Raw genomic sequence first — 9512 nt, forward strand, 5'->3', positions numbered from 1 at the left:
ACTGTCCGGTCTCATGGAGTTCGCTGTGTCGAATCTGGCATAGAATGCATTTAGATCCTCACACAGAGAGGCCGTGGTCTGCGGTGTGCTGGTTCTCCCTCTAAAGTCTGTGATTGTGTTTAGTCCCTGCCACATACTCCGGGGGTTGTCAAACTGTTGCTCCACCCTGTCTCTGTACTCACGTTTGGCTGCTTTGATCGTCTTCCGGAGTTGGCAATGTGCGTGTTTGTAGTCTGATGTGTTCGCGGAGGCAAAGGCGGTGCTCCGCGCCGCCAGCGCCATTCGCACACCTCCATTAATCCAGGGTTTTTGATTCGGGAAGGATTTAACTGTTAATGGATGGGACAACATCTTCCACGCATTTCCTGATAAATCCGCAGACTGAGTCTGTGTACTCATCAATGTCTCTAGCAGCTGCGTCGCTTTGGACAAAAGCGTCTGCTAAATACATAAACATAAACATAAACATTTCCCAGTCCGCCCGATCAAAACAATCCTGCAGCGCAGACTCCGATTGGTCCGACCAACGATGCACCGCCCTCAGGGTTGGAGCTTCCTGTTTTAGCTTCTGCCTGTAGGCAGGTATTAGCAGGATGGAGCGGTGATCTGACTGGCCGAATGGGGCGCGTGGGAGGGCTTTGTACGCATCTCGGAAAGAGGTGTAGCAGTGGTCGAGTAGCCGGTCTCCACGTGTATTGAAATGGATGTGTTGGTGTAGTTTTGGTGAGACTTTCTTCAGGTTACCCTTATTAAAGTCCCCAATCGTAATAAACGCCGCCTCTGGGTGTGCGGTTTCCTCATTGCTGATCGCGCTGTACAGTTCTCTGAGTGCTCGGTCAGTGTCGGCTTGTGGGGGAATGTAAACAGCCGTCATAACCACCGCTGTGAATTCTCTCAGTAGCCAAAATGGCCGGCACTTAATCATCAGGTACTCCAGGTCCGGAGAGCAGAAGGATTTGACCGGGTGCACGTTCGCATAATCACACCAGCTGTTGTTGATCATGAAACACACACCACCACCTCTGCTTTTCCCAGTAAGCTCCTGTGACCTGTCCGCGCAGTGCACGGAGAACCCCGGTAGTTGTACTGCGGGATCCGGTACTTTGTCCGATAGCCAGGTTTCTATGAGACAGATCGCGCTGCAGTCCCACATCTCTCGCTGGAATGAGATCCGAGCCCGAAGCTCACACAGCTTGTTCTCCAGGGACTGCACATTAGCCAGTAGTAAACTGGGTAATGGTGGTCTGTTAGTGCGCCGTCTCAGTCGAACCAGAACGCCAGATCTTCTCCCTCTGCGTCGGCGCTTGCGGCCTCCACGGGCCCATAACAAAGGCGTCTCAGGTGAGATGAATGGGGGATCTGTAAATGGCGGGTCCGTGATGAAAGACCTGAACTCCGGGAAGCAATGAGAAACTCTGTCTTTTATGTCCAGTAAGGTTTGTTGGTCGTACACAAGGATACATGTGCTACTCGTGAAAAAATAAAGAAAAAGAAAAAGTAGTAAACACAAAAAACAGCTGTTGCTTGGTGGAGCTCGCAACGAGGCAGCCATACTCGGCGCCATCTTTACTATGGCTTGAGTTTTCTTATAATTATTCAAAGATTCCATAGAAAAACGTTTTCTAACCTGTTTAAAAGCTCTATTTCTCTTTTAAATTGCTTCCCTACATCTTTTATTCCACCATGGTGCACTCCTTTTATTCCCTCTCCCTACCACCTTAGGAATTGAGACCTCTGCTGCTCTTGTAATAGCCCTAACAATTTCCTCATTAAATATTTCAACATCTAAAAATTCTATATCATTTAATTCAACACACAGATTTCTCAAAACTATTTTTAAAATCCGCCCAGTTTGCTCCATGCAAATTCCACCTCGGCATAACAATCTCTTCTAATACATTAATCCCAATTCCCCCATTAATAAAAATAGGAAAATTATCACTTCCCATAAGGCAGTTCCTTCTTACTTCCCAGGTAAATCTACTCGCCATTGTACTAGAAACAAAAGTCAAGTCTAAAACACTCTCTGTATTGTTTCTACAATTATATCTTGTGCCACTTCCATCATTTGAACAAACCAGTGAATTATTTTCAATAAATTCTCCTAACACAATTCCGTTTAAATCTGAATTTGAACTCCCCCAGAGTCCATTATGTGAATTAAAATCACCACACCAAACAACCTTTCCTCTATCCTGTGCACATATTGTTTCCAATGAATTAACACTTAACTTACCTACAGGAATATAAAAATTAACAATCAAAATTTGATAAATACCAGTCCATATTCTCACAGCAATTGATTCATCATCTTTTCCTATCCTTTCTATTTTAAATCCCAACCCAAATCTCACAAAAGTAACAACTCCTCCTCCTTGTCTTTGACATCTATCATTTCTTATTGATGTATATCCTGGAATAATAAAATCCAGCTGTGGTTTAAGCCATGTCTCTTGAACACAGATTACACGAGGCTTCTCCACCAAGTCTGAAATATATTTCTTGAACTCCTGTCCATTACTAATCAGACTCTTTTTTTATTTTATTTTTTATTTTTTTACAGTGTCCTGTCTGGCTGTGAAGCAAGCAGAATTGATGTCTGAATGCTGGTGACAAGCCTAACAGATTTATTCTCAGGTGGAGCATCAAAGCATTTGCTTTTAATGTCACGCCTGATACTTAAAACTTTATTGTTATTGTTGTTGAATGCTTTGTAATTCCGACCAGACACGGAGACAGAGGTGAAAGAGAGAGGAAAAGAAAAGGGGGGGAGAGAGAGGGGGGGGAGGGGGGGTTCCACAAAAACAAACAATAATGAACAAGAGTCTGCTTCCAGACCTGCAGAAAAAAGACAAAAAAAAAAAACAAAGGGACACAAAAAAAGGGACACAACAACAATACAACAAGATCTACCTATCACTGCATCAACTTGATGAAAAGAAAAATATATATATATATATAATCAACATTGCTTAACTGAAGAATCACGATAATAAATCACAACGCATTAAGTGCCCACCATAGTCTTAAGACCTGTGTTTAATGTGCCCAAGCCCATACTTTTGAGAGCACCATGTGAGCACCTGTGTGTGTACACGCGCTTGTTTATTTAAGGTTTTTCTATAGGAGCGCCCAACAGAGAGTGTGAGGGACCACAGATCTGCCCCCCAAAGATGCGCAGGAGACGGGGGGAGCTCCAAGTCCCAGAGATCCAGGCGCTGCCCCAGAACGCAGGAACCCCAAGGAGACTGCAACCAGGAAGGCCCCCGCCCCCCTCGAGAGGCACAGAGGATCGCCCCGGGGGGCCACAACCCGCAGCCGGCAGAGTCCCCGGAGATATCAGCGGCAAGCCCACAGGCCCGCCCGCAGCCTCCTACCCCCTAGCCGGCCGAGCCCGGGACCCAGCAACCCGGGACCCAGGGGAGACCACCCCCGCCGGGGACCCAGCAGAGCCCAGGGACCCAGACCCCACCAGGCAGCCACCGGGATCTAACAGGCAGATGCCAAAATCTTAAACCCCCAGACCCGGTTGCCCCGAACACTCAGGCAGACCAAGGCACAAGCCCCCACACCAGGTGTGGCAGGGGGAGGGGGGACAGAGATCTATATCATCAAGAGAAGTTCCAGGAGAGGGGAGGACCCAAAGGCCCCACCTGACATATACAGTCATACACAAACACAGTCACACGCTCCCTCCCTCATGCTCACACATGCACATACAACCCAAGACTTACAAAAATGCACGCCGGACACCCCCTCATGCTCCCCATACACACCCTATTCACTCTGGTCCCGGTACTGCTGCACATTGGGTACAACCATCACCGGTAACCAGAGTTTGACCCTTTCTGCTGGGGTGCTGATGAGCAGGCTCCCCCGCCCAACACAGCAACCCACCACCCCAGACCCCAACCAGACGGCCAGATCTCCCTCCTAGCCTCCAGCCCCAGGAAGCCTAGCAACAACAGAGGTGGCTAAGACCCCTAGTCTCCCTCCGCCTGCTTCAATATAGTGTTGTGTGATCATGAGGTGTATTCCATGGCTGTGGTGAGTGGGCAGTGTGGGCTTCATCCAGCATATGCCAGCTGATGCCACCGCACCACCCCACTTACACCCTCAGCCATCAGTGTCTAAGTGCAGTTTAAAATTGGAAGTGGGCACCGGCACTCGGGAGGAGGCTGAAATATCCCCCTGCCAAATGCCGTTGAATGTGCTCACTCCCAAGGCCCTAAGTGTGTGTTTGTGTGGAATGTCGTCAGTGGAAGTGTATAAGGTGCAAATAAAATTGGGGGGCAGGTTTCCACAGGAATGCGGAAATGGGGTCCATACCCGCACTCCCTGACTTGCCTACCCCCCAAGGTCCTATGTGTATGTTTGTGTGATGATGTGAGGGAGCAGGAGGAGAGAAATATGCGGGGATGGGGAGGAATGGCTGGTTGGGCTTAGCCCTCCAGGGAGCCAGCTCCCTTACTGGCCCCAGTAGGCACCTCTGTTGTCAAACTGCCACCCAGGGCATGGAGACCCCAGCCCATCCTGCCAGGGCCCAAAGCAGCAGCATTACAGAGCCTCACGGAGTCCGAGGGCACCAACCCAGCCCCACCCCAGCAGAATATCTATGCCCACCCCTGCATTTGCACAACTTCCAGAATATATAAGACATGGGACATCCAGGTAAGGTTGGGTCCTCCCCCTCCTGGACCTCCCCCTCCCCTGTGATGGAACGGCAGAGGAGCCAAGGCCTACCTGAGGCCCCCGAGCCCGGGCCAGGCACTGCTGGGTGTCCCTGCCTTCTTCCCGGCAGCATACATGTCAGGACCCGACCCCCAAAGCCCCGCCCAGATCCCCACACGGGGCCGGCCACCCCCAAACCCCGAGCCCCCAGGCCCCCACCCAGACCCGCCCAGGGGCATTGCAGCTGCCAGGCAGTGACCCATGGCCGCCGCCAAGATCCCCAAGAGGCCCTACTCACAACCGCCAGCAGTCCACCCCCCGAGGCAACCCAAGCACCTCCAGAGGGGGGCAACGGCCCCCCAGTCCCAGACACCCCCAGTGAACCCACCTCCAGGGAACATCCGGATACTCCAAACTCAGACCCCACACCCCCCCACCCACACCATCCTGCAGGACAACATCAACGGCCCCCACCCTCGCTATGTGATGGAACCGATCAAAGGAGCCCAGAGAGATTGATCTGAAGTGGAAGCAGAGGCTATATCAAGTGCAATATGATCTAACAAAAGATTTCTATACTGGTTAATGCAGAGACTTTCTCTATTTTTCCAATTCAAGAAGATAGTTTTCTTAGCGATGCATATGGCAGTCAGAACCACGTGAACCAAAGATACTAATCAGACTCTTAGCATTCCATTGCAATATAATTAACATCCAGAGGACATGCCACCACTACTGTACATGTTTGGGACTCTTGAGGGTCAGCTTTTAACCTAAGTTCTTCCAGTATGTCTTCCCATCCAATATTTGTAATCCCAAGACATCGTTCTGCAGCCCTGAAAATAATTTTAATTCTTTCAGTGTTTCCTTTTGCTTGTGCTGCACAGTTTACCACATCCGCCAAAGACATTAAAAAGGACCTTTTCTCCAGCAACAATGTGTTTTCATTTATTTTACTACTACTGTGATGTAGTAAACTACTACCCATCCCTTCAGTGCTCGTTTTTGGTGCTAGTACAGGGACCTTTTTACAGCTTCTGCATATGAAACTCCCTCTACAACTTTGATTTTCTGCACTTCAGCTGCCCTTTTTGACACATAGCAACCCCCATATGCAGAACTATGCTCTCCTCCACAATTGCAGCATTTGACTTTTGCCCCTTCTTCACATTTGCCACATTCATGCTCTCCAGCACATCTTCCGCACCGCAGCTTCCCTTAACATATAGCAGCAATATGTCCAAACTTTTGACATTTGAAACAACGTAATGGAGGAGGAAAGTATTGGCGGGCATCATAACTCATAAATCCAATGTAGACTTTATCTGGAAGAACTTTCTCATCAAGTTTAATCATGACAGACTCTTTTTCCATCCCTCGACGCTTTCAACCCTCTCACATCTACAACTTTACCTCCCTTTAGATGGGTTTTTATTTCCTCACATGAAATTTCAGGTGAGATTCCTGAAATAACCCCATTCACAAACCTTTTACTCTCCATCTCCTTCCCAGTCACTTTTTCCCCGCAATTTTATCCATTCTGAGTGCTTTTTTCTTCTCTTCCATACTGTTGCAGATAATCAACAATGATCCACCACGCAAAATTTTTGCGCTCTTCACAGCTCCAATGCGTTTGTTAATCTCGGAGGTAAGTTTAACTGGATTACATTTATCAAATGTCTCACCTTAAGTAACTTGTTTCAACACAATTTTATACTCTGTTTTTCAACCTCCATCACATCACGTTGATCAATACTTTGTAAAGACTGTCGAATTATTTTCTTACGTTTACGTTGTGTATTTTGTGTATCCCAAAAGCCGTGTTTTTTGCTTCACGTGTCACTTTCTGATTCATCAATTCCCTCTTCCATTTATCCAACAACTCACAACCCAACCTTAGTTCTAGGAATGCTCCCTTCTCTAACTGGTCAACCACCAATAATTCAAGGATTATTTCCAACTGAACCTCTCTCTGATGGTTTGTTCCTGTCTACTCTCCAAAACTTTGACAACCCATCCCATCAGACTTCAGGATGGAGTGGAGTTCTTAAACACATCACGCCCAGGTGTCCTCAATCATCAGATGATTCTGCTTCAGGTGCCATCAACTAAGCTGAAAGCTAAGAACTGGAGGAGAAGGTCATCACTATGAAATTCACGCATTATCTTTGTGTAATATTGAAACTTACTTCCTGATGTCAAAAATGTACAACTGACAAAAAAGCACAAACAGATGTAATGCATAAAGAGACAAATACTTCGTAACAGTGCTGTAAAGTGATAGCTTTCACTTCTCTTTTGATCAGTCTAAATGGAATGTTTTTCATACAAATGTTGCTTTTGACCCGATAAAAAAATAAGCATCAGTATGTGTTGATGTTTTTGCATAAATTAAAGCTGATGTGTGATAACTGAAGTCCAAATTGTCAAGATTGTTCAGTCTGTCTGAAAGCTTTTATGACAGCAAAGCAGTTTGGTTCATCAAACCCCAGAACGAGACAAGTGTGTGGCCAACCTTCATTTGCGAGTCTGATTGATCCGTGCTCCATCCTCACCCGTTACCACCCTAAGTCACTTGAACACCGCTTGATGGATGGCTTACACGGTGTCTTCTCTCCACTCTTCAATCAATCCTTTTTTCCCTTGCTTGTAGCCTTTTACATCCATCCCATCCACTGACGTTTGTCTGCTTGTGTTCACCCGTCTCTGCGTCAGCGTCTCTGTTCTGCCTGCCTGCTTCATTGTTTTCCCTCATCTGACAGTAACAAATCACAAGCTTTTTTCTTTTCTTTTTGGCTCATGACTGCTGTAAAACAATGCAGATATGACAGCTTCCACACAGCCTTCACATTTGCATCACATTTGCATAATTTCAGCTTAGTGGGTAGTTAACATGATGGTTTAAAAAGCCGCACAATAGATGGTATGCTGCACACAAAACAGAGTTATAAAAGTGAATAACGACCTTATTTATATACCGCATCCTGAGATTAGGTTATAAAAAAGCCTAATAATAAGCAAAGATAAAGCAACAGATTAGTAAAGCAGAAAAGGTTGTATAGGGTGATGAAATGTTAATTGGCAAAACATGTGAGCAAAGGAGTTGAACTGAAGCTCCATGTGGTATAAATACTAATTAAATATGAAACGATCCGTTAGGACTGCCTTTCTTATGTCTCTCTGGAGAAAACAACGTCAACAGTTGGTTTAAATTGCAAGAAATGATCTCACAAACAGCAGTTTGCCTTTACCATAGCTGAAAAAGCAGCTTATTTGAAACTGTCAGAGTATATGTAGTAAAGCGATCAAAAAGATGATACGGAGTGCAGAAGCGAAATTATATTTATCAAATTTTCAAGACTTACAGCTCTGACTTTTATTCTTTAACAGCGCTCTAGCAGTTTTTACTCAGATTTTGGACTGAAATGACTGCAGGCTACATGATCGTGCATTAGATAATAAAAGAAATAATGGATGATCTACGTGGTCTAGAACAAGAAATATGCTGTTGAGGGAATAACTGGTTTAAACATGTGGTTCACTGAAAACCTTCTGATTATAATTTGGTCACTTTGAGTGTTTCATGCAGGCAGAACATGAAAATATTTTCCTACACCCATCTCCTGCATTTGCATCTGATAGAAAATAGATGGTGAAACAAAGATTTGAAAGCCTGACAGATCTATGTCACACTGTCACTTAACATTGATCGACTCACCCATTTTGACTCGTGACAGCGTTGGTTTAGCATCCAGGAAACAGCAGAGAACTTCTCGACTAGTAGAAGCTAACTGTTAGCGTTAGCAACTCTACCACACAGCAGCACTCCTCCAGGCTTGTGTTGCTTGTGGAGATAAAACATCAACGTTGCAGAGCAAACAGTGGTAGAGTCTTGTTGCTGTTAGCCAATCCAAGGTAAGGTGTCCAAATATCAAGAAATAATTAAACTGAACCACACCTTTAAAGTCTTTTTCACACCAATTGCGGTACGGAAGTGGTACGATTTCTGTACAGCTTTCGGGTAGACTGTCAATCACACTGACTGCGGTTTGAGTGCTGAAAGTCTCCAGATGTCTGCTCCCACAAGAACATCAAATGATCAGAAATGTGACGTAATACGTTTAAAGATATGCCTGTAAAAATGTTGCATGAACTATCAAACACTGAGAACTGATACCCTCATCATTAATTAAGATTTGGACATTGCTGTAAAGTCTCTGACACGTCAGTGACTTGATGCAATCTGCTGGGTTCCTCGTGTAGGAATTGTTTCACTGGCATAATGAACTTAACTCAACTGCAATGTTTATTTTGTGAAATGCCTTGAAATGACTCTTGTCATAATTTGGTGTTATATAAATAAACTGAGTTGAACTGCATTAATAATAAAACTAAAGCCAGCAAAAATAATTGAATACAGGTTATATTTTGAAATATATCTGCTGCACCTCGCTGCTCCTCGTCTCGCCACCTGTCTGGCTCATGTAATTTATTTAATGTCATGACAATCCACATGCAGCATCTGGAAAAATTTTGACTCCTTGCGGAAACTTTCCAGAGCTCCACATCTGGATCTGCACTGCAGCTGGTGTGAATACTCTGATTGGAGTCAATTGTTTTTGGTTATGCAGAAGTTGTACGGAAGCCGGACAGTTCCTCTCAAGTTCAGGCATGTTCACGTGATTAAAAACTACGTCTATGTAGAGGCGTTGGTACACAAACGCCACACTCGTCTTCTCAAACCATCATACATTGTAAACTAATTTCTCCTGTCATAAGAAGCCAGGCAGAATGATGCAAAATGAGTTTTATTTTGAATAAACCAGATGCTTATTGCTAGC

General features: G+C 45.4%; 1 protein-coding gene across 1 annotated transcript in view; it reads right to left on the reverse strand.

Annotated features, from left to right (window-relative positions):
* The window catches only part of ccdc146 (coiled-coil domain containing 146), an 89301-nt gene that overhangs the window by 34719 nt on the left and 45070 nt on the right, over positions 1–9512 (reverse strand).

The sequence above is a fragment of the Nothobranchius furzeri genome, chromosome 1 (assembly GCF_043380555.1).
Source record: "Nothobranchius furzeri strain GRZ-AD chromosome 1, NfurGRZ-RIMD1, whole genome shotgun sequence".
NCBI lineage: Eukaryota > Metazoa > Chordata > Actinopteri > Cyprinodontiformes > Nothobranchiidae > Nothobranchius > Nothobranchius furzeri.